Genomic DNA, 23,843 nt, shown 5'->3' on the forward strand with positions numbered 1-23,843 from the left:
TAGAAACAGAGGCCGGAGAAGTGGTTTGGCAGGGAGATTTGAAGTGAAGAATAAAATTACGGCATCGCTTGGCATGGCTATCAGTGCCTTCCAATGCTTGGAAGAAATTTTTCCGACGCTAAATGGAAACCAAGACTGATCTACATATTCGAGATCTCTGTTATAAACCAAAACAAAGAAACACAATTTTCTGGCACGTTCGCATCCTTCGAGGCGTCGCTGCTTGCTGTTGACACTGAACAGTGATGAATCACCACTCTTTCTTCTACGATGGTATTATATTTTCGAGAAATATACGTTCTACAATTGTGACGAATATTTCGATCTTCGGTTCACGATCGAGACGAAGTCGTGTCAAGTTTTGCACACGCAAGAATATCTGAAAAGCTTGCCAAATGATCTCGGCCAAAACCTCAGAAATTTATGCACCACACTATGCTAAATTAGTTGAAACGAGGATTTTGAGCAACGGAGAGTTTTGCAAGGTCCCCCCAAAAATATGCGTTTGAGCGTTAGCATTTTTTTTTGGAGCTGCTTCATTTTTGTTTGGAAAAACAACCTTTTTAGATTGAATGTTTGATTAAATGATTGAAACGCGCTCTTTATTAATTCCTCTTCAAGATCTTTTATTCCTGGCATCTGTTTAGTTGTGCAGCCCCACTAACTTTGTGGCAGCTTATAGGCGGCTGCTGTTTGGCAGTAGCGGGCTACAATAAAGCATGTTCCTCTAGATTTCTGCAACAAATTCTTCGAGCTTTGCCTGTATTGTGCGACGGTTCTGCTTTCATGTGTTGCGGGAAGAACCTAGTGGAAATACGTGGCCATATAGATCGTGTAATAGGGATTTCTATGAGCTTCGAGGCAGGTAGCTCCAGATATTCCCAGCACTCTTGCTGCTGTGGGCATTGGTTGGTGAGACGGCTTATCCCTGAGGGGTGAAGCAGGGATATATAATGCAGTTTAATGCCAATGCGTCAGGGAGGTCATGTAGCAGAAAATCCGGCGCCATCGTCGGCGTCGTTCATTGTGAGCGTTAAATCGCCAAAAAAAACCAAGAGAAACAATCTCGAAGGCAGCTGAGCCGTCTAGGTCACACAACCTTGCAGGCCTTATCACAACCTAACCACCGGATTTTGAGCAAACTGCGGAGCATTGCAGGGGTTAGTTAATGATTGGACGCGGGAGGTTGCTGCAAAAAACAACGGCTCTGCCGGTAACAGCACCTGCAAGCGCAGGACACCACCAGTGCGCCAGGAGTGGCATGAAGATTCCCAGGGATCTATGAATGTTAAGTACAGAATGACCAATTCTTCATATTAGGGCATAAAATGATTCAGCTATCGCGTTAATGCCCTAAGCTAAGCCTATAGGCAGAACTCAAGTGTCGCCCCAAGATATTTTGTTATGCGCCCACGAAACAGTCTCCTGGCCGCTGAGCAGATTCTGCGTCATAGATGTAACAGGGCGCGCCTGCTCCGCCGTGCGTTCTTCTAGGGGACGGCTTGGCGAAGCAAAGTGATTCGTGTGTCGCCACGTAGAGAGTTCTGTCTGGCACGCCTAGCCAGTGTGGGGTCATTGAGGGGATTGAAGTAACGGGGACGACAAGTGATTGCGAGCAGCCACTCATTAGTTGTGCTGTTTTGATGCTGGCTGCATACGTGAAGTGGTGAAGCCATGTGAACGTGAAAAGGCGCAACGTAAATATGGAAACAAAATAAATTGCTTTGCAGGCGATAAGTTTCTGCTGAAGCTTCCGGGGGGAAGGGGGGAGGAGGTGTTTTCCTAACACGAAAAACACCTTGAGATTGATATTGAGATTGTTTCGCTCTGGTGATTGGTCGCTAGTATTAATATTTTTTACTCGCCACTGCACATATACTAGTCACCACACTATTCTCCGCCCGTGCGTCTATGGTTAAAAACCTTTTCAGCGGCCATACGAGGCATAAGAAAACTAAGATTGGTGTAACCGCGTGTAGCGCGATATCAGCGACAGCTGTACATGACACAAGTGCACTAAAAAGAATAGAAACACGTAATACAGCTGTAGACTGCATTACTTAACCACAGAGCAAAGAATGCCTTATTTTACCACAATTGCTTTGTTTTCGGATGAAATTGTTGGGAGGTGTGTAATGTTTTGCATGAGTATCCCACTTTTAAAATCAGTTCTGGTTTCCTGAGTGATGGTTCTATTTTCGACAGCTGTGTGAAGATCCATTAATTACTCTTATCAGAGTCTCATAATTTTAAAACGTGTTTTAATTTCATGTTGAAATCTCCCAGAGTGGTGGGCTGAAGAACGGTGTTTACATTGAATGCTGGGAAATTTGCGTACTTCCGTATTAATTATCTTAATGTCATAAGGCAAACATGTACTTCAAAGCGCAAAGAAAAGAAGCGATTAAATTCGTCATGAGCAAAAGTAGCTTTTAAGATTTGTGTGTTGAGAAATCCCAGAAAGGCAAAGACGAAAATTGTGACCGGATTCCTACCAACTCCTGCCCTTCAATTTATGGTAAGTGGGCGGTTGTTGTGATTATAGTTAAACCAATTTCGTATAAGAGCCCTGTAAACGGAGGCATTTTTATTCTGCGAAAGAATTTGCATTCGTACGCCTGAATGCATGAGCACGATGCGTTTGTTACTAGCGGTCTGCGTTTCGCTCTTTCACCAAACACTCTCATATTACAGCGGAGAATCCATTTGGCACATGGCGCCTGCACCTCACGTATGATATCCAAAGTTTACAAATTTCCTTATTGTCGATCGCAAAAATTACGCGTTTATACGCCTAAACGCCACTGAATATCACTTATAATGCTTTTTCTTCTTGCTTTTTGGGAGCAAAGGATATTCTTGCTTTTTTGGCACATTCACTGCTCGCTTGTGTTTACGGCTTGTTAGGGAGTGGTTATTCGGTGAAAAGGACAAGTGTAGCCTAGGTTCCTATGCAAAAAAGGTTTTTCATTCCTTTTTTTCTGGCTTTGTGCATTTACTTTGTGCAAACACTACCTTTTTGTCACAACTGAAAAAGCGCTTTCATTCATTTAGGCAATACTTTGTATTCATGCGTATACTTCGCGTTTAATGCTTGTTTAGCATTTTCATTCAATGCGTACAAAAACAACTTGTCCACTGAGGACGAAGCCACATAAATGTGCGGTGCTTTCCAGCAGTCACATTTTTAACTGCCCATGGTACATGATCAATTCGATAAAAACAATATGGGGGGGGGGGTGTAATCGATTAAGCGCTTTGTGACGTTAATCAGACCCATAAATCACCTTAACGCTTGTAGTCGATTCAATGACTTTGAAACGTAGACCGGACAGATAAAGAAGTCTAAACATTTGTTATTGTTTTGTCCATCCAGAACAAAAGCGAGGGCGAAAACTGTTGGACTACTCTGGACTGTTCGCACGGGTTATGCTGTCTGGAGAAGGGCGGAGAGAGAACTTGCCAGAAGTGGGCCACAACGGGCCAACAGTGCTCTCAATACTGGAATGTGGAGGATGTGCACTACCATGATCACTGTCCTTGTTTCGACATGCTAGGTGGGAAACAAGTCTCGTGTACTATCCGGATTGCTCCCATCCATTCATGCTCTTTGCGCTTTTACATTTATTATTGAACAGGCCTCATTTTCTGAGGCTGGTGATAGTTTATACCTGGTTGTTCTTTTATGCCTTAAATAATAAGGGCGTTTTTCAGACCCTCTAAAAGAAGAGAAATCCACCAATGTTCGCGAAAAAAGCGTGCAACCACTATCTTAGATCCAGGTAGAGAGAAATTTAAAATGATCTAATAGGCTTGCATGGTTATTAGAACACATCTCTTGGGCGCCCATTCCCGTGTTCCGCGTCGCAGTCGTCGTCGGCGTAGTAGGCGTAACACACCACCTCACTGGTGGCGTGTGTAGGCGTGTCATAGGTGGCGCGTTGGCAAGCTCTAGTAAAGCGACATTCCACCTTACACGGCTGATGCAAGTTAAGCAATTAGAAAATAAATATTTTGGATGAGGCTGAGCCTTACGAATATATTGGTCCCTACACTCTTGACTGAACACTGTTTATTTTGAAGGCTGAAATTTTGGAGAATTTTAGCAGTTTCCGGGACCTTCAGTCAGACATGCCGAAAGATATCCTCGCGTCTGGCTATTTTATTGGGTGTCGTTACAATGGGGTAAATACGGTAATTACATCCCACAAAAGCAACATTTGTGACGCTGATTCTTCTTCGTAAGCAGTGTACACAGGCGCATGGTGCGATTGTACCTGAAAATAAATTTGAAAACTGATAAAACCATTCGGATTGAAATGTCAGCCTTGTCTGGTTGCCGGAAAGTGCATCCTCTTAGTACAGTTAAGAGGAGGAAGGGAATGGTTATTTTTTTGCGCAGGAAAATAAAACACTGTTAATCTTTTCGCCTTCACTTCTTGTAATAAATCTTGCATGGGAGATCAGGCTATCCCTTTTATTTTTGAAACATACAGAATGGCGGAAAGGTTGAAAGCCTTAAAAGGTATAGCAAATTTTTAACTACGCATTTTTTTTTGTTCTCGGGTTGATGACCTACCTAAGTTTACAGGATTCTCAATTTTTATAACACAGGAAATTAGCCTGCAAGTTTTCTGACTCCTGACTATGGGTTGGTGCAACGACCTACCATTTTGATCAATAACTACTGCACGATTTATTTCACAAGGAAACTTTAACAGCTGCCATATTGAAAGAAGTATTGACTTAATAGTGGCACTGTTGAGCATCCCTAATATACTGCCTCCAAGTGCTTGATTTGAGATATGGGGAATTTACATTGTACTTTGAAATCTGACAAATATGCAAGGCAATAATAGCTTACCTTTCCTGTTATTGTCAAGCTACGGTAGAGTCGCTATAAGTAGTCAACGAACTACACGTCTGAAACTGCTAAGAACAGTTTTCTCACAATGTTTCTTTAACTTACAGCCAGAAGTCTGGTGTAAGAAGAAAACCATGAACGAATAGATAGAAACGCATCGATGTTCGGGACATCATGTTGGTTGCTGTTTCCTGCAGTGATAGATAAAACCTGTCGAAAAAGAATTTCCTTCTTGCTTTGGACTTCAGTGAATAGCACTCCCTTGGTTAAAATTCTCTGCATACACTTTGATGAGGTAGCAGTCAGCGTTATATTGATTGAACAAATGACCTGAGTTCTTTGTTGAGTAATTTTTTTTCTTCTATGACGCACCTCATAATTAGACGGCTTTTACTTAACTGGATTTGATATTGCACGGGACAATTCTTTTTTCCCCTAAGTATTATACGCAGTGTTCTTCAGTGAATTATTTAGATGTCGCCAAACTGACAGCGTTTTATTTTTCATTTGCAGACGAATGTCATGAAGGGATTTGTATGCGACATTACGAAATTTAGTTGCCTGCGTCGCCTCGGTTCACGCTTGAGTCGATGCGTACCTTGGAATAAAACTGCAAATAAAAAACGTGTTCCTTGAAATTTTAATCTCGTGCGGTATTTTTTTGGCACTGTGTGTTTAAATTCACAGGCATTTAGTACAATTTTTAGGTATCTCTCCTCCTAAACGAAATGTGTCCTGAGCTCATGTCATCTTGACTCATAAACACTTAAGTGAATCATTAACCATGGCGTAATTTTAACGAGTTACTTTTTATATCAAGAACGCGAAACAAATGACCAAAGAAACCTCTTGCGAATACTGAGATATATTTTATTTTATATCGGTTGGTAGGAAACGAGCGAATAAAGGTTAAAACAGGTATTGCACTGCTATACACTTTGACCGCTAGCCAAAACCACCGAAAAGTTCAAAACTAACCGCCCTTTAAACAAAATTTATTAGCGGGCGTTTCAATTTTTGTCATAGCAATGTCGGCGGTGACGCGCATGAGAATATAGCTAAGACCTCCTAACGAGTAGGCTGGTCTTTATTATTGTGTAGTTACCTTTTCAACTGTGGCATTTATTCGGAGATATGCGGCCCACGGTAAGTAATATATTGCGATTTACAATTTAGAGAACGCAGTTTCCTTTGGTGGTATGGCTCAGCGAAGTTTGGCCATGTAACTGAAAGTACAGGGTACGGCAAGTATTTGAGAACAAGGTTGTGTCTACGCGCAGATACACAGACTGAAGATAGATCATTTGTGATTATTTCAGATTGTGTACAAGTGGCGATGCATGCAATTAATAGGACCATTCAATGAAACTGCCATCAGCAGGAATCACACAGTTCACACGATGTCGAAACTGGCAGTTGGCAGGGATGACATGTCTTGCAGTGATAACTTCTTCGGAACATTAGTCATTGCGTCAACAACAACTCCTCTGGAACTGCTATGGTTTAGTGTGGGCGCCTATTGGACTCCCTCTCAACCACGCCCCATACGTAGTAGTACAGTGCGTTGAGGTCTGAGGAGCTGTGAGGCCACATGTTCGGAGTAACATGGTCGTGGAGATTTTCGGCCACCCATTCTTCAGTTGTATGGGCTGTGTGGGATATTGCGGAGTCTTGCTGGACAGCATACGGTCACCCGCGGGCTACAGCAGTAATCCAGGGCTTAACAACCGTGCTCAGTACTTCACTGTAAGCAACAGCATTGACTCTGGCACCTTGAAGAAAAAATGTTGACGCATCACGTCTCCTTCACTACTGACGATGCCCACGACCATCACTGCCACTGGAAATTTGCGCGCATGACATATGGAACATCCTCGGGGCTTTTACAGATAGACTGATTATTTTTGCTGTTCAGCTTGTGGTCCTATGCCAAGTTTCCTATGCCAAATTCATAACATTCCATGCTTGTCTGGGCCCTTCAGTTCGTTCAGAAAGCGCTTGGATGTGGTCAGGAGGTTCTCTTTGATTTTCTCAGTGAAGAACTGTCCTCTCCACATAGCATATAACTTGTAACGAAGGTTCTCATAAACTACGCGTCTGACAGTGGCCTCGTTAACCTCCACGTCCTTGGCAGAGGCGCTCATCGACTTGACAAGGTCTTTATTGATTATACCTTGAAACGTCTGTTGAAATGCGGCATTCTAAGAGTGTCAGAACGCCGACAATGTCGTTTCCTACATCGCGCCTGCCATTCTGTAATTCTTTGAGAACTTAGAAGACTGGTCGTGAAACCTTCAAAAATGTTGCGATCTCTGAATCAGGGAGTCATTCAGCAAAAAAAAAACGATAACATCACGCCTCTTCATTTCCTGAGTTAACTGAAGTTCTGGCATGGTTACCTGCAGCGAAAAAGGATTGGTAACAACGATGTAGAAGATAGAGCGTCACATGCAGTGTGTGTTCTCAAACACCTGCCGCACCCTGTGCATGTGATTACGGGAAGCTTGGAGGTAAGGCAACCTTCTGGTGGACGAACCTCATCGAAATTGCTTAACTCGATTGGGACACAGCGTCAAGGATATCTGCGTTCTCGAAATTTTAAAAACTGATATGGGTATTACTTACAGGCGCTACGCGCCTCTCAACAAATAAAGAGACTAAAAGTACTACTTAAAAAGCTAACAAATATATATCAGTTTACCAGCCTACTTGTTAGCACATCTTAACTGTATTATGATACGCTACACCACTGACAATTGTATGACAAAAAGCTCAAAAAGGTTGTCTGTAAAATTTTGAAGAGATCTTATGTGTAGCACCCGGTATAGGTGTCCCGGCGTGGAATGTCTTCTATCGGTAGTTACGAAAAAATGATAAAATGAAATTGTACTGTGCGGTGTGTACAAATTATTGAGGAGACCGCTTAAAATTCCCCAGTCCATTATGACTCTTCTCTCCTCTTCTTCTCCGTTACGACTTCAACCCATTTGTGAACCCATTTGAAGTCATAAATTCATAAATTTTATCTTTGGTATTGCGCCAGCTGCTCTGGCAGGATGCAAAAACTAATGTTCTTTGTTCGTCCTCTCATCGTTGCGCACAAATATTTATTTGTCCTGCTGTCGTGTGCCGTTCTCGACAAAAAGGCGATGTTGTTGTCGCGGGCTATTAACAAAGCACCTCAGGCACGGGAGTTGAACACTTGGATATTGTTGCACTATCAAAAGAAATCTTTCTTGAAACTGATTCGATGTTCGATGCGGTGGAACGAACGCTGGTTTCCCACGTGCACCGAAATATCAAATAAAGTTGGACTAGAATGTTAAGCTAGGCTTCACAGTACCATTGGCACATATATTAAGGAGCCTAAATTAAATTTTAAAGGAAAGAGGTGTGAAGAAGACAACGCGGATTAACCGAAGAATAAAGAAGAGGAAGAAGAAGCATTCGGTGAGGTGGAGAGAGATGATTGGTGGAGAAGCATACGGTGAGGTGGAGAGAGATGTTTGGTGGAGAAGAGAAGAAGACGACGACAAGGCTTACATGGACTAATACCGTGGCGATAAAAGGGCGTGTGAGAGCGAGGCCCGGGGGGGGGGGACAGCAAAGAAGCGGAGGCTCCGGCGGGTCAGGGGCACATCGGCTGGAAGAGAGCGACGCCGGCTACTGCTCCGGTGAGCTCACTTCTACGACTTCGCATCGTGGACTGCCTGCCGTGCCTGAGCCCGTTCCGGGGAGTCAACGGAGGACGCTACCACCTGCTACGGCCAGGGGTATCTCCAGCGCTGTTGCCATCCATCCGGGTGGTGCCCCCAACGCCAACAACACTGGCATCACCTCCACGGGCGCTTGGACCGGGAGTTTATACATGGCTTGCACGTGACGTCACATCCGCCTGCTCGTTGACCCGGCGACCATGCTTGTGACCCAGTCACTCAGTCTTCGTTCAGTGCTGTGCTGCCGCGGATGCTTTCAAATTCGTGGCACCGGCACCGTTCACAGCTCTTCTTCATCCGATTTGTGCCTGCTATGGCGCCGCATGAACCTTTAAACGCGGGTTATTACTCTGAACTCATCGGCAGTATTCGCCTTCGTTACGAAGACAAGTTGAAACTGTGCGATGATATCGATCCATACACGCTGCTGCCCGGAGTGGACACAAGTGCCGATGTGAGTGGCTTCCCCGAGATTTCGGACGGCGACATCGTCACGTATCTTGTGTTTTCCGCGAACTTTGTGACTTTGGAAAACATGAAAGCGTACAAAGCTTTGGAGTCCCACAATTATTTTACAAGCGGCTGGGTGAAGCACCTTTCTGCCAAGAAATTCCAGGACGGCAAAGTTGTCCTGCTCGGCGAGGTAAGCATTACGAATCCATTTGATGATTGCAAACCTTGTTAATCTGTATGAGCAAAGCTGTGACGAATGGTCCGTACGACGTTTGCGCTAAGCGCTCTGTGCGGCGCATCTGAAGCGCGACATTCCGTTATGTATGTACGCGAGCACGTGAAGTGCCCGCAAAGTGTGAAAGGAGGCGGAAAAACCTTATCGGTTCTAAAAAACAAACAGAAAACGGAACTTGAGGTCAAATCTAGGTGATCAGAATACTTTGCTTCGTGATGACCTCGGTGGCTCGCTCGAGGACCCGGCGTTGAACAGCCAAGTCCGAGCTGGGCAGCCCAGTCTCCCACAGATTAAAAGAACCGAGTTGCAGCTCCCATTATGTGCCTTTGTTTTTATTTTGCACAGTCTGAATGGCATTGCAAATGAGCAGGTTCAGACAGACAAGTTCGTGCACCGCAACTCTGAAAAAAAAACGGCTCAAATGTTTTGTTCTAAGACGACATCCCTAGGCAAAGTGCAACTGAACCGCAGCAATTTTGAAACGATAGGTCAGTAAAGCTGACGTTTTTTCTCGTTGTCTTCGCAGGTGAACCACTCACAGAGGCTGGGGCACAAACCTCTCCGAGTGTGGATTTTGTGCAAGAAGGATGGCGCTGTGATCACTGCGCACTGCACATGTATGGCTGGAGCAGGGGAAGCATGCTCCCATGTTGGAGCCTGTTTGTTTGCAGTTGAGACCGGCATCAAAATGATGAAGTCAAGAAGTTGCACCCAGAAGGATAATATGTGGCTGCCCGCTTATGTCGAAAAAGTACAATATAAGCGACTCAAGGACATAAACTTCACATCATCTAAAGGGAAAAAGCGGCAGCTTGATAGCAATTCCTTTGAGGCAGGTCCAGTCAAGGAGCGGGCTCATGTCCCGCCACTTTCAGAGCAGGAGCGTACCAAGCTTTACGGCTCAATTCAGGATGCCGGCATTGTTCCTTCAATTTTTTCAGTCCTCTCCTGATATGATGGACACTTTCAAAATCCTGTACCGATGCATGATGCCCGTTTCAGAAACCTCTACTCCGAAGAAATGTTGGCGCATGATTTGGATGTTTTGGTTAAGAAAGCCAATGATGTCATGCCATCAATAATTATAAGTGAAGAGACCGTAAAGGCCGTTGAAGCTTTGACAAGGCAACAGAGCAGCTCGTCTAATTGGTTTTTGTACCGAGCGGGCAGGATGACTGCTTCTGCAATGAAAAGGGTGTGCCACACAAGCATTGATAACCCTAGCATATCACTGCTAAAACTGATATGCTATCCTGAAAAGCAGTCGCTGAAGACGCCTGCCATCACATGGGGAGTGAAAAATGAGCCCCGTGCCTTCAGGGCATACCAAACTAGTGAAGCCGAGAAGCACGACATGTTCAAGTGCTCCAAGTCGGGGCTGCACCTGAGTACAAGATATCCGTTTGTTGGAGCAACACCAGACGGTCTTGTTTGTTGCGCATGCTGTGGGAAGGGTGTTGTTGAACTTAAGTTCCCATTTTCGCTCAGGGAAGTGAAGGACGTTACAGAGATGGCTACTGCAGGTTCCTGCCTGGAAACTGTCAATGGTGTAGTCCAGCTACGGCGACAACACGGATATTTCTACCAAGTGCAGACACAAATGGCTGTATGTGATGTTCAGTGGTGCGACTTCGTGGTGTGGACACCTAATTTGTTGCACGTGGAGAGAATACAGAAAGACAGGCACTTTTGTGAGGACATTCTGGCTGCTGGAAGAAAATTCTTCATTCATGCAATCCTGCCCGAGCTTTTCAGCACCTACTTCACCAGGCAGCATGCTGGTCCAGTGGTAAACTCTCCCAGTGATGTCTACTGTTTTTGCCGTGGACCAGAAACTGGAAACATGGTTGCTTGCGACAACGCATCCTGCCACTACAAATGGTTCCACTTTTCATGCGTGGCACTCAAGCGAGCACCAAAAACTACACTGTGGTTTTGTCCAGAGTGCAAAGGACCCAAAGGCTAAGCAACCTGTAACACAACTTGGACAGCTGCCTCATGTTTCAGCCTAGGAAGTGCGTCTTGAGGCTGGAACACACGTGGACCACATGGGACACGCTGAAATCTGGCGTTGAGAAATGACAATGCCGTCAGCAGATTCTGAGTTTGCTTTATTCAGACATGCAGGAGCAGGACTCACAATCACTTATCCACTGAGGCCGAAGCCTGCTGTCCAGTGCTTTATTCAGACATGCTGAAGCAGGATTCACAATCACTCATCCACTGAGGCTGAAGCCTGCTGTCCAGTGGCGTCCTTTGGTGCAGCAACATTTGATGCACACAAGTTAGATAGCACACAACACACAGTTACAATTTTGTCGAGTGGTGCGACTTCATCTCCTGGCCGGCACACAACGTAATCGATTGGCACGACAGACTTCAGAAAAATAAACTTTTTCCTAATGAGTCCAATTACTCTTTCCACGTGTATTCGCACGTTTGCGAGCTTTCTTGTGCTCTGCACATCTTCTGCTGAAAGTTGTTTCTTTCCCCTGGTAAACGCTGGCACGTGAAGCTTTGCACAGTAGAAACCAACGCTTTCGCTGATGTTAAAACCCCTGTCTGCGAGTACAACGTCTCCAGGCACCAAGTTGTCCAAAAACCCACAGTGTTCGGTGATATGTTTGTCATTTGCCCTGCCTCCCCAACCATCGGATATATATGTAACAACACCTTGTGGAGCAATCCCAATCAGGAACTTGGCTGTATTGCTACCTTTATACTGGGACCATGTTTCACATCTTGGAAGATACGATGATGGCCTTTCTATCTTGATTTCGAAGCAATCGATGATGACTGCTACATTCGCACCAAACGAGTCGTAGAATGCCTGTGGCATTGTCTTTTGCAAAGCATCTCGTGTGGGCCAGATTATTTCATCTTTAAGTCTGCAATACGCCACGTGCAGCCACTTGTCGAAAATGCGCGATACTGTAGCCTCTGAAATATTGAACCGAAATGCAAGGTCAGCGTTTTGCAGATTTACTTTTAGCTTCATCATGAACAGCACGAATTCTTGAAATTTTGTGAGCTTATTGTTGACATTGTGTGAAATGAAGCTTGCTAGTGCTTTGAACACAGGAAATAAAACAGCAAGTTTGGCATCCCAGTGTACAGTCGCACCTTTGCTTCACAACTTTTCAGTGAGTCTTCAGTCACCTCGAGCTGCTCTTTCTCTTTCTGCAATGTGTACAGATGTTTATTCAGCACTACAGAATGCTGCTCCAGTGCCTGTATGTCTTGCATGGTCATGTCGGTTTGAACAGCGATTCCTGTATAAAAAAAAAGTTTATAAGCTCGTAAACTAGAGAGGCAGCCAGCGAAACTGCATGCTGGCTAGGCATCACAAGCACTAGGTAAGCGGACCGACGCACCAAAGGCCTTGGAATGCATCGTAAGCAAAAACAAATGACCATGCATTACTATGAAAAAAAAAATGCCTACTGACCTGTCTCATTTTCCTCGGCGCTGACTTCCTCGGCTTGCGGTGGCTGTGGGGAATCGGGACAGGCACGCGGCGACGCCTCCGAAGCCACTGCTGTCGCTTCAACATCGGCCCGTCGCTTGTGAGCGAGTCTTTTTGCTCTGCGATCGTGCCGCGCGGAATCAGCATGCCTGGTCCCGTGGCCGAGACTGAGAGACGGGGCCCAGTCTGGATTTGTCTCGTCGAACAGGTTGGACGGTTCTCCTGCGGACGCAAAGCTGTTTTCAAAGCGTTCCACGTAGTCGTGTTGGCTTTTTTTTCTATAAAACGGAGATACATACAGTGGGCTCACCTTTTATGAAATGCACACCGCAGACGCGCACATTGGGGCTTTCGTGGTTGAAATTAGCACTTTTTATGCGTGCTAACCACAAGCTGCGGCGCTTCGCACTCAGTCTTGGTTCGCTCGCACTGGTTTTCGATCACTTTCGGCAGAGAGAAAAACCTCGCGCTAGTTGGCTTTTTCTTTCTCCCTGTAACGTCGCTGCGATTGGAGCAGCCCACAACGGCGCAGTTGACCATGCTGAGACAGCAACGCTTACGCACACGCGGAAAACAACACGAGCTGGCACTACCGCGACCACTCCAGTGCGCACGGAGCGGCGGTGGGTCATGAATATGGCGGCCGCGTATCCCAGCATTTCTGTTGATGACGTCGGTGCAAGCCATGTATACGACGCAGCCAGCGATGCCGCCAGAAACGCCAGCCCAAGCACGCCGAACGCCGCCTCGACGCCGGATATTGGATTCATACAACGCCGCAGCCGCACCGAACCAACCGTGAGCACGAACGCCGACCACGAATAGTAGAACGCTACTAGTAGACGCTGGTAGCAGTGTGCCCGGGTCGTGTGTATTTATAGTCTGTGTTTTGTGTTAGTTTCGTTAGTTTTGTGTTCTAGTGTGTGTGTTACATAGGGTGTATTAAATGTGCGTTTGTGTTGGTACACCCGGCGCCTAGTCCATTCTTTCGGTCCGAGTGTTCTCCGGAGAGATCCGTGACAGCCATCTGAAGTTTGGTTTCCACTTTCGCAAGCCTCTTGCGAGTATTGATATAACAGATGACAACGTACCGTATTTACCCGAGTATAACATTTGTAATGCATGTACCGCGTGTCGTGGTGATACCTGCAGTAGCCTCACTGCACAGAGCAGCAACAGAAGGATTGCTATAGTGAGCTGCGGCGGCTTCAAACATTTCCCAAACACTCTGAGAAAACGCATCGCAACCTTCCCATGGTTCCTCACACATTACTTAATAACTAAGCTAATGCAACCATTACAAGTAAATTACATTCGTTAAAGTCGCTGCCACCCAGACGGTGCATAGCTAGAGGCTTGATATAAAAACTGAATATCCTATGCCTACTGTAAAAAGTTCGAGTTAGCGACAACTGTCCCACGAGTTGTAAAACCTGACAAAGCAAAAGAAAATAATGAGTGCCACATATACTGTAACAGAACTTACATGTTTCAGCATCAGGTCGTTCTGCATGTGAGCGTGTTTTAATTTCCAGTAGCCCCTGTGCCCTAATGAAGTCATCCTTACACAGATGCTATCAAATTTGCTTTTGATTTAAAAAGACATTGAGGTATAACTAGACCTCTTTCAGGAATATGACGCAAACACAGGATCCAGTGAGAGAAAGGTGTTGATTTCAAGGAAGCAACATAGCTCCTGATGCCGGTTGATTACCTGTATCACTACTCTGCGCAACAAAAACGTGAAACGATGAAGAGCGAGCATTGTGACGTCTGATTGGGGCAATATAAAAGAGATACAAATACTAGAATTTCATTCAGAGCGCACCGAATCGCAAATGGGAGTTCACTATCATATTGCGTTCGAATCGAACAGCGCCCGCATTGCCCGGATGAACTTCCAAATTCCCGGCGAAGCGCCACGAACAAGTTCCTCCGAGAGTGGCCGGCTCTCACAAGTACGAAAGAATACGCAATCGCTGTCATTCGCAAGTATAGGCCGGACGCACCTGGATTTGTTGGTCCACAGCGTCAATGAGCAGACAGGATGAGGAATCGATACAGTTGGCGAGCGCAGATGAACATTACTAACTCGCTCTGAAATTGATGCCCAGCCTGAGTATATGCAGCAGGCTGCTTTGCTTGAGCTGAATGCAACTTGGAATTGTGAATTTCATTGCTGGATCCATCTTTTGAAGGTATCTGCGTCAAACACGTGGTTGAAATCATGTTTCGTTCAACCATTACAGGTAAAACAGCAAAGAAGCCAGTCGGATTCCGGTATCCCATACACCACAATTATTCGTACGCCATTACATTCGTACGCCACTATCCTTGCTTCTTTCTGAAAGCGTCATGGCCCACCACCCACGGTCAGTATCCTAGTGGGTGTGAGCTATATCACTTACGGGATATTACAAATGGCTGTCTGTCTTGGGCATTTCTACAGATTATTCTGCAGTGTCATCGCCACGTAATGTCCACAGAATGGCGACATTATTCCTGAGTAGTGCGCAAAAGAAGACATGGAAGGTTTTGGTCAATTGCTGGACGTGGTCGTCAATATAAAAATCAAGGAAGGGAGGAATCCGCCACAACTAGTCGTGAAGACTGTTCATCAGCTGAGAAGAAGTGAAACGGTCCTGGCCTTGTAATGACAGGAATGTCAGCCGAACTTCTCCGAAAACCCATTAAACTGTGATTTGCGCAAGCAATGAATGCCGACCAGTCCTGAGAAGGTAGATGACATGGAACGGTTGCTGAGGGCAGACACAAAGAAAAAGAAAAACGAGCGTTGACGCTTGCCCCCGCTGACTCTTCCAACTAACGCAGCACAACTTTTGGGTTGTATTTGAGCGCACCGGGCAATTAACGATGAAAACGTGAATTACGAAAAAGCCTGAAGACGGCAGAAATTATCGAGAAAATCGCCTTTTTTTACCGGAAAATAAGCGCTGAAAATAGAGTGGGTCAATTAACTAACGGGAGTTAACGATATCCTGGGTACAAGAAATGCGTACATCAAAAGACTATAATACGAAGGGATGATATCCAATCGTCGTTAATGAGAACAGAGTGAATACCAAGAAAACGCAAGCCCAGAGGTAGGAGTAAGAGTAAGGTTAACGGATGAGATTAGTACATAAGTGGGTATAAGCTAGCCACAGCAGGCACAGGACAAGGCTATTTGGAGGGATATGTTTGTGAACATAGCAAGATACTGAGGTCTGAGGAGTCGTGCTAGCATGAGCTGACCTCCCGTTGCGTCGACACCAACAATGCGCCAGGGTACTCACATGGGTTGGTTGTTTTTACAAGACAGCAAGAAGCACCACGAAGGCAGGACGAAGACTTGTTGAGTTTATTTTAAGTGAGTCATTCATTTTCACCATCCTGTGTCCGCGCTGTTCCTTTCAACTTTCCCGCCATACGGGCATCATATTATAAAGTAAGGCGTAAGAACGAACAGCTGCATTTGCAGCTTGGTCTGTACACAGTGGCGTAGTTGGCAAATTAAGGAACCGAAGACTATCCCGCCTACCCCGTTGTTCTTCATAGAGGATAGAATGTTCAACGCCTAAATTCCTAATCACAAGAAAACCTCGCGCCGTCCGAAAATAGCGTTAACGGCTTCTGAACGTACCTGTCTCTTACTCCACAAATTAAATGGAGCCGCAAGATAGATTTGTTGCGTGGCTAGCTATTCTTAATCTTAAGTTGAGCACTGTCGCAAAAATTAACTACATTAAATGAATTTAACCACAGTGCGCCAAAACCAAAGAGCTCACATTCAAACGCCTGAAACTGTTTTGCCATAGTCTTTGAATTTTTGCCACTCATTCGGCGACGCGCTCGCGACTGTCTCCCGTATATTACTCGAAACTGCAGTGGTGCACTGGTGCGACCTTCTTTTCTCCTCACACTCTTTGTTCACTTTCATACCTTTTCGTTTATTCAAAAGGGGCGTTTCTGTCGTCGTGATAGTGATAATTAGAATGCGGTGAACTTATCCAGTCCTGTTATGGGTATTTATTAGCTGTAAATCTCGGAATGCGACTTTATATTTCAAGTCAACAAGGTGATAAGTTTAGAAGATCATTTTTCTTGGGGACAAGCTGGATTGTTGCTGACCGAAGCTCAGCTACTTCCTCTCAAAGTCACATGATATTCACTGTGACTATAAAGTCTCATAGATTACTCGACAGTGATGCACCAGCAACACAGCAAATTGAAAAAAAAATTTCTGCTCACGTAATGGACTTTACGGGATGTAAGAAATGGTCAAAAGTGTAGATAAAACGAAGAATCGCAAATTTACTTCCGTTACTAGCACGAATAAGATCAATACATTTCCGCTGAGAAAGTGGTGCTCACATTCGGTTCTGTGTACAAAAGAGCGCAACTCACTCCCGCGTAGTATTGCTACTATTTCACAATTGCCCTGATTATTAAAGAGCCCTTATTTAAAAGAAGTCAAAGGCTGTGTACCATGCTGCCCCTTTTAACGAAGATGCGGCGAGTGCAGAGTGCCGAGCCATGTAAAATTTACTTAAGATCTGTTGATTTTATTGAGAAATGTTTTTTGAAGAATTCTAACCCTCCTAATTTGCTGCTCCAAAAACGTTTTGCTACCCCAGGTTTTACTAATTATAGAAAACGGTATTCTCATTTTGCATGCATTTCTGTGCTGAATAATTTACCCCTGAGTTTAAAATCGCCTATGTCATTGTCTATGTTTATATCAAATTTGGAAAATTTTCTTTTGCTCCAAAAAATGGAGTGAACAGTTTCTGTCTCGTTCGGTAATTCTTGTTCTTAATTATTTGCCCTAAAATTTGTCATTGCTGTGGCTTCAGAACTTCTTTTTACTTCAGTTTTATGTTTCTTTATGTGTCTTTTAATGAATACATAGATCGTTTTCCATAGCGCCGTTTTTGTATTTTGTACGTTATAATTTATGGCGTTTTTTTTTATTTTTTGTCCGCATATCTGTTTATTTTCTTCGCCCTAATAATCCCGTATTTGATTCCCACCATATATATAACTTCTCTGTATAAATTACCACTGTTATTGCTGTTAAATTACTTGTCTATGTTGCTGCTTGTTGGTTATTCTAGTTAGTAATAATCGACCGGAGGTGCCGTGACAGTCACTTGACTTTGCGACCCCCGCCTCTACACCGAATTAGTGTGATTATCCAATACGTGCCCAAGAAATTCAATTCAAATAAAAAAAAAAAACAAGACGCAACCTTGAAGAAGTAACAATTATATACGATTTTAACGTGTACGATCCCTTAAAGAAGATTATATGCAAAACCGATTCCACGCAAATGAACTGAATGAGCAGCAGCTGATAGTATATGCGCTAAAAGAATAATAAAAATGTATTCGAGGCAATCTGTGACAAGATTTGCGTGTACTCAGAAAACAAATAACACTGATTTTCCGGCAGTGCAGCGAGACATTGAGCAACAGAGGATGCACAAACGGAATATAGAGAGGTCGACAGCTGGATACCTCTCTTTTAGAGTAAAAGGCGGCCTTAACACTGTGAGGCTGTTGTGGAACCACTAAAGATTGCGCGCATAGCTACTATAATGAAACGAGTTCGTTGGTCATTTCCTTTGGAACGCCTTCGTGGCATGTTCAGCTGCCACTTGCTTCAGGCGATCGTGCCTTCCTGCGGCACACATTTAGGTTCTTCAGCATCACCGAGGAATAGCGCCACGACCTCGTTTTACGCTCACTGCCTCACGACCTCTACTCGGCAACACGGAACACCCCATTGCGACTATATGCTCTCCATTATATGGCACCCTGTACCGCCGCAGTTTCCTTGCTGACGGACCAGACTTATTGCTTTTGGTACCCCAGCGGCCGCGTTCGGATATCCTGAAGGAAATACATGACGTGTACTGTACACGTTGAGTGGCATATGAACCAAGGCACTCACACCTGGATAATCTAGATCGGAGAAAACGTTGCTTACTTCACACGAAACGCGACGATAGAATGGAGAAAGCTTATCCAGCAGCGAGAAGAGGTAATCGATGCGTTGTGGGTGTGAAAAATGAGATCCATGCAAGGGGACAGAATGCCGCAAAAAAACTCCGGTCTATATTCAGTGCGGCATTCTTTCCGGCTTTCCGCAGCGGCGCCTCGCGGGAAGCCAACGACACGCGACCGCATGTTCCCTTTAATAGTGGACCATACTGTACATAGTCATTAGCCTGTTATACTTAGTGGCACAGGCAGGGGCCTATTGGTTTACATTCTTTTTTTGGCTGCCCCACCATACTTTTTGTACATAGTCATTGCTAAACAAAGCTAAACAATGCATAGGAATTGCTAACCTAAGCGTAACAATTAAGGTTAACGCAAACATAACCAATCAAACCAAGGCTAACAGAGCTTTTGGTACGTATAACTAGGTTTATAACAGTTAACCCTCATCAAAGTTTTTTAAATATCTGCTGCATGATGTCTCAGAATGGTATTTCATGTTTTCGATTGGTGAAACAATGCTCTACCGTTTCGGGACCATCAAAATGGCGGCAGTGTACCGTAAACACAAAATTCAATTTTTCTCTAACCGAGTAATAACGGTTAACGTCTCACTTTGTTGTTTTCGCTTTGTGCACGGCAAGAGAGGAATTTTACGCACTTTCTAGGGCACGTGATGTCCCAGCAAACCAGAATACACGAAGAGGTACATGGGCGGAGGGAAGAGCATACAAGTTAAATCCTTTCACAGCCGTTTTCTCGACACTCAAAACAGGAACTGAGAGGAAAAACAAATAATTAGGAAATGAACAACCAAAGGTCATCACAGTGGATGCATTTCCTTACGACTCTATGCTAATGCGTATTTGTGTCATGGGAAGGAAGGAATCCTTTATTAGCCTCGCAGCATAGCTCACGATGAGACAATGGTTTCGCATTCACACCTTGTAAGAGGTATTAAGTGCCATCCGGAATTTTCTTGCATTAATTCAGTTCTTCAATGGCTATTGGACGCCGTTCCCGAAAGCACTCCCGAATTAATTTTTACGGTCAGTAAGAACAGATGATTTGCCGCATGTGTACCTAAGACAGAAAATTTCATAGCAGTTTCAATTAAGAAGTTTTGTTTAAAGGAGACAGGGTTTTAATAAAGATCCCACTACGATGGCATTTGAGCCAGTTGGAGTGGGAACATCTTGAGAAACAGCACGACAGGTGGGACAAGGAAGAAGGTGAATGCGAGCTCCATGAAATGGCGATTTCATTTCTTGGGGCCTTCTAAAATAAAATCGTGAGCTGATAGTCAGCGCTCGTGTTTTACGTCGTCCTTGTCCCAACTTTCGCGCCGTTTATCATGACTACCTGTTTCCTGAGGTTATCGAAGTGATGAGGGGTGGGGTGGGCCTACCAGGTTTACAACATCGGCTGGGTAGAGTGAACAGTATCCATGCTTCAGCCTTTCTTAAATCTCAAATCTTGCCAGCCCCAGTCGTATACAGCTCTGAGTATAGTCAACATCAGGTGAAAATGAACGACTGACTGGGTTCTTTACAGCAATGGCATAACGCACATGAGTGGCACGGCGACTCAAAAGAGTCTAAAATTGCGCACACAAGATATGTTCAACTTCTCTCGAAGTTACCTTATTTCATTTTCAAATAGTTGAGACGTAATTTAGTTCTTTTTTTAGATATCCACTAAGAGAGGGCAGAAAGTCAAGCAACATGAAGAAACTCTTATGCTTGCCCGCCACTGCGCCATTATGTACAGTATCGCTCTGCAAAAAAGCCAGCGTAAACGTTGCCGTCGTCGTTGATCCAACCGAATTTTCTAGAGTAGTCGAACCGGTTGCTACATCACGCGTGGTGCGGTGGATTTCAAAAATGAACAGAACATTATAATACAAGTTTTCAGAGGCTCGCAAAATGAAATAAAATATATTTTGGACATATAAGTATATGAAGTAAATGGATTGCGCCGAGACTAAAATTGGTGGTCAGGAATTGATCCCCTGGCGCTTGGGCTGCGAGGCATGAACGCTGCCGCTAGGCCATGCAGGCGCGCTCGTACACCTTGGTTAAAGCAGGGCTTTGTTAGTATGTCGTGTAGTCTTTCACAGCATGATTGTGGTTGTGAAAGAGGAAGGAGTGTCCGTGTCTGCATGGTCAAGAGGAACCGCGGTCGCGTCATGTACTTATAGATGGAGCTTAAATGTCCACGTTATTTCTTTCTTTGAGAAGAAAAACAGTCACTTAATCTTGCGCATTATATTTAATTTTCTACGTGTATTAGTCATGACCCTTGCGATAAAGTCGCAACCTTCACAAATTTTTGTTTTAAGCAGTGCTAGAAGCAGATCGGTTCAGTCCGATGAGCTGGATTGTACAGCAAGGCGGACATGAAGTATATCATACGGATCAATTATTAAACAATTAGCGAAAGTCAAGCAATAAACTTCTTATTTTTTTTATTTTATGCGGAAAGTTTATATTGTGAACTTGATGGCCGTTAACACTGAAGGCGAACTGTATTTCTAAATTTCTTCAGTCATTCAGGTGGTTCGAAATATCGAACGTCAAAGCACGCATTTATAGCTCATTGATTTGGCTTTCCCGTGTTACATGTATGTATTCTGTTCTCTCACACTCCTTATGCATAAAATACATGCGCAGTTGGTGTATTTGATGATGTAGAAGTAAACTGTTTTCGACGGCGACACCACTGGCAGCAACGCCATTTACAGTTAAGTAATAGGGAAAGACAACTCAACAAGCTTTTCAAACGCGTGTTTTTATGTTCAATATTTCGAACCAGCTTGCCAATTAAGAAAATTTAAAAACATGGCTTACATACGACGTTGGTGGCCATCAATATAACTTTCACTCTAAAATAAAAATAAAATGGGTAGTAGGAAAGTTTAGTTAATTAATCCTCTAATTATTGATTCATATGAGGTCCCTAATGTCCACCATTATGCAGAATTGAGATCAACAGACCGTACTGACGTACCTCTTACAGTTTAAAAAGATCTGTAATAGTTAAAAAAATCACACCGTACCTTCGCATAGCCACGGGACTCAGCACGAAATACGAGAACGGACACAAACGGCAAAAAGGACAGGATCAAACACGGCATTTCCATGAATTATGCCGAAGTTCATGGAAATAAAAAACTTCTTTGCTGTCTGATGCGTGCTATTCACTTCTTTCGTTTCGTGGCCTTTTAAACAAGGAAAAAAAGAAAACAAGTTTTATTGCTGTGATATCCAGGTGTTTTACAGAAGACATCACGAGACATTTTGTTGCGAACCGCTGCCAAAGGCTTGCTTCGCCGCACTGAATAACAAACATTCTCGCCATGGGGAGCGCCACTGGATGTATCCGAAAAAGTATATTTTAGGTAGGCGGGTTGTCAATTTTCTGTACTAGTGAGTACTTTGTGGTTCGCCACAAGCAATCGACGGAAATTTAGTTTATCAATAGGACTTTTCAAACAGCAGTTTTATTGAAAATATGTTACGGCTTGTAGTATAAGCATGTGAGGCTCATCAGAGTTCTATTGGGACAGCAAAAGAGCTAAGGCGCTCAATTCTACCTTAGAGATAAAATCATCTGCCTAGGCCCGAATACGGTGCTTACATTCTCCCTCTGTTTACCGTTTAAACGCACCGATGTTGGCTCGGATAGCAATTTTCATTGGCTAAGGAAACCATTTAGGCAAGAACATGCGCTTATGTTAATACTTATTAAAACTCTCAATTCACCAAAGATTCAAAACATTTCTTCATAGACCCTCTCTTCTGCAATGACACTAATGCAAATGTATGTGTGAGTGTGTGAGCGAGTGTGTGTGTGTGTGTTTGATTTCATAACCCAGAAGAGTATTCTGCTTTCGATTTCTACCAGGTACTGAAGACAAGAAACATTTACTGAGAAAGCTTCCCGCGACATAAAACTGCATCTTTTGTCTCTACTGCAGACGTCACCATTCGTTCATAGAGCGCGCGAATGGCGTATTATTAGGGAGCACCGTAGTGTCACCTGCACGTGGATTAGCGCTCGAAACAATAGCATCCCACGCATGAACATTCGCATGAATTTTGGTTCGATTCTCATGTCTCGAAAAACTGTATAAAGCTAGCAGGCCGTGACGAATGTCAGAAACACAAAATAGGGCGCACTATATGAGCGCAAAGCATGTGCTTGCGTACATTGAGTTCACTCTGCCGTCCATGCTGAATTCGCCCCGTTCCCCTCTTTTTTTTTATGTGCTTGCCGTAGCAAGGTTTGCGGCAGAAAACTCATCTATATCTTCTGAGAATAGAAACGCCCTCATCACTCATGAAACAAGAAGTTTTCTCTTTAAAATGAAGACCGCCTTCATCATTGCATCGCAGTTATATCACTAATGCCCGTGTGTTTGAACAACCTGTGAAATATTCACAGCAGCGTTCAGCGCTACTTTCAAAAAGCAAAAAAAAATCGCACCATAGCTTTTATTATTGCCCATCTATATCATATTCCTTCAAGAAAGAACTAACTAATAAAACGGTGCCGTTAGGAACCTTACTCAAGACCTAGTGTAGTTATCCGCGAACCAATCAACTCTTATTTCTTTTTTGGTCAAGTAGCTCTATATAACTTCAGAATTAAAAAAGGTAGGTGCGTGTGGGCCGTCCTGAATTGAAGGCAGGTAGGCCAGCGATACTTTGCCTCTGTCACATAGAGCTTCTTTGACATGCTAAACAGGAGGCGTATGAGATAAAAGTACCAGATCATTTCCAGCAATCTATCTGCAGAGTAAGCTCTACTTCAGGTCGAATAAGCTGAATGCTATGAGCTGGTCAGTCGGTCATGTAACAACAGCCAAGTTATACGTTTTTTCTACTGTGTTTAAATGATTTTTATGAATCACCGGGGTGTTACAAATCTCAGCCTGTGTCGAGTAAGCCCATGTTTCATCCAGAAGCCTCTAGAGGTCTATTAAGTTCTTCAAGGATACCCATTGAAAAGATGATGAGTTTGAAAACAGATATGAATTAGGGAGCCCACATTACCAAACACTTTTTAGCGATTTTATCCTTTTCATGTCTGTGCATTTACA

At 44.1% G+C, this 23,843-nt stretch overlaps 2 long non-coding RNA genes across 2 annotated transcripts; one reads left to right on the plus strand and one right to left on the minus strand.

The window, feature by feature from the left end:
* Window positions 1–2,595: 2,595 nt before the first annotated feature.
* LOC144135134 (uncharacterized) lies at window positions 2,596–5,502 on the plus strand. The gene is made up of 3 exons (XR_013315385.1): window positions 2,596–2,731; window positions 3,377–3,557; window positions 5,378–5,502. It is a non-coding gene; the product is annotated as an uncharacterized LOC144135134 (long non-coding RNA).
* Window positions 5,503–11,358: 5,856 nt separating this feature from the next.
* On the minus strand, window positions 11,359–12,454 carry LOC144135135 (uncharacterized). Its single transcript, XR_013315386.1, has 2 exons — window positions 12,392–12,454; window positions 11,359–12,208 (listed from the first exon to the last, which is right to left on the minus strand). It is a non-coding gene; the product is annotated as an uncharacterized LOC144135135 (long non-coding RNA).
* Between the last annotated feature and the right edge of the window lie 11,389 nt (window positions 12,455–23,843).

The sequence above is a fragment of the Amblyomma americanum genome, chromosome 5 (assembly GCF_052857255.1).
Source record: "Amblyomma americanum isolate KBUSLIRL-KWMA chromosome 5, ASM5285725v1, whole genome shotgun sequence".
NCBI lineage: Eukaryota > Metazoa > Arthropoda > Arachnida > Ixodida > Ixodidae > Amblyomma > Amblyomma americanum.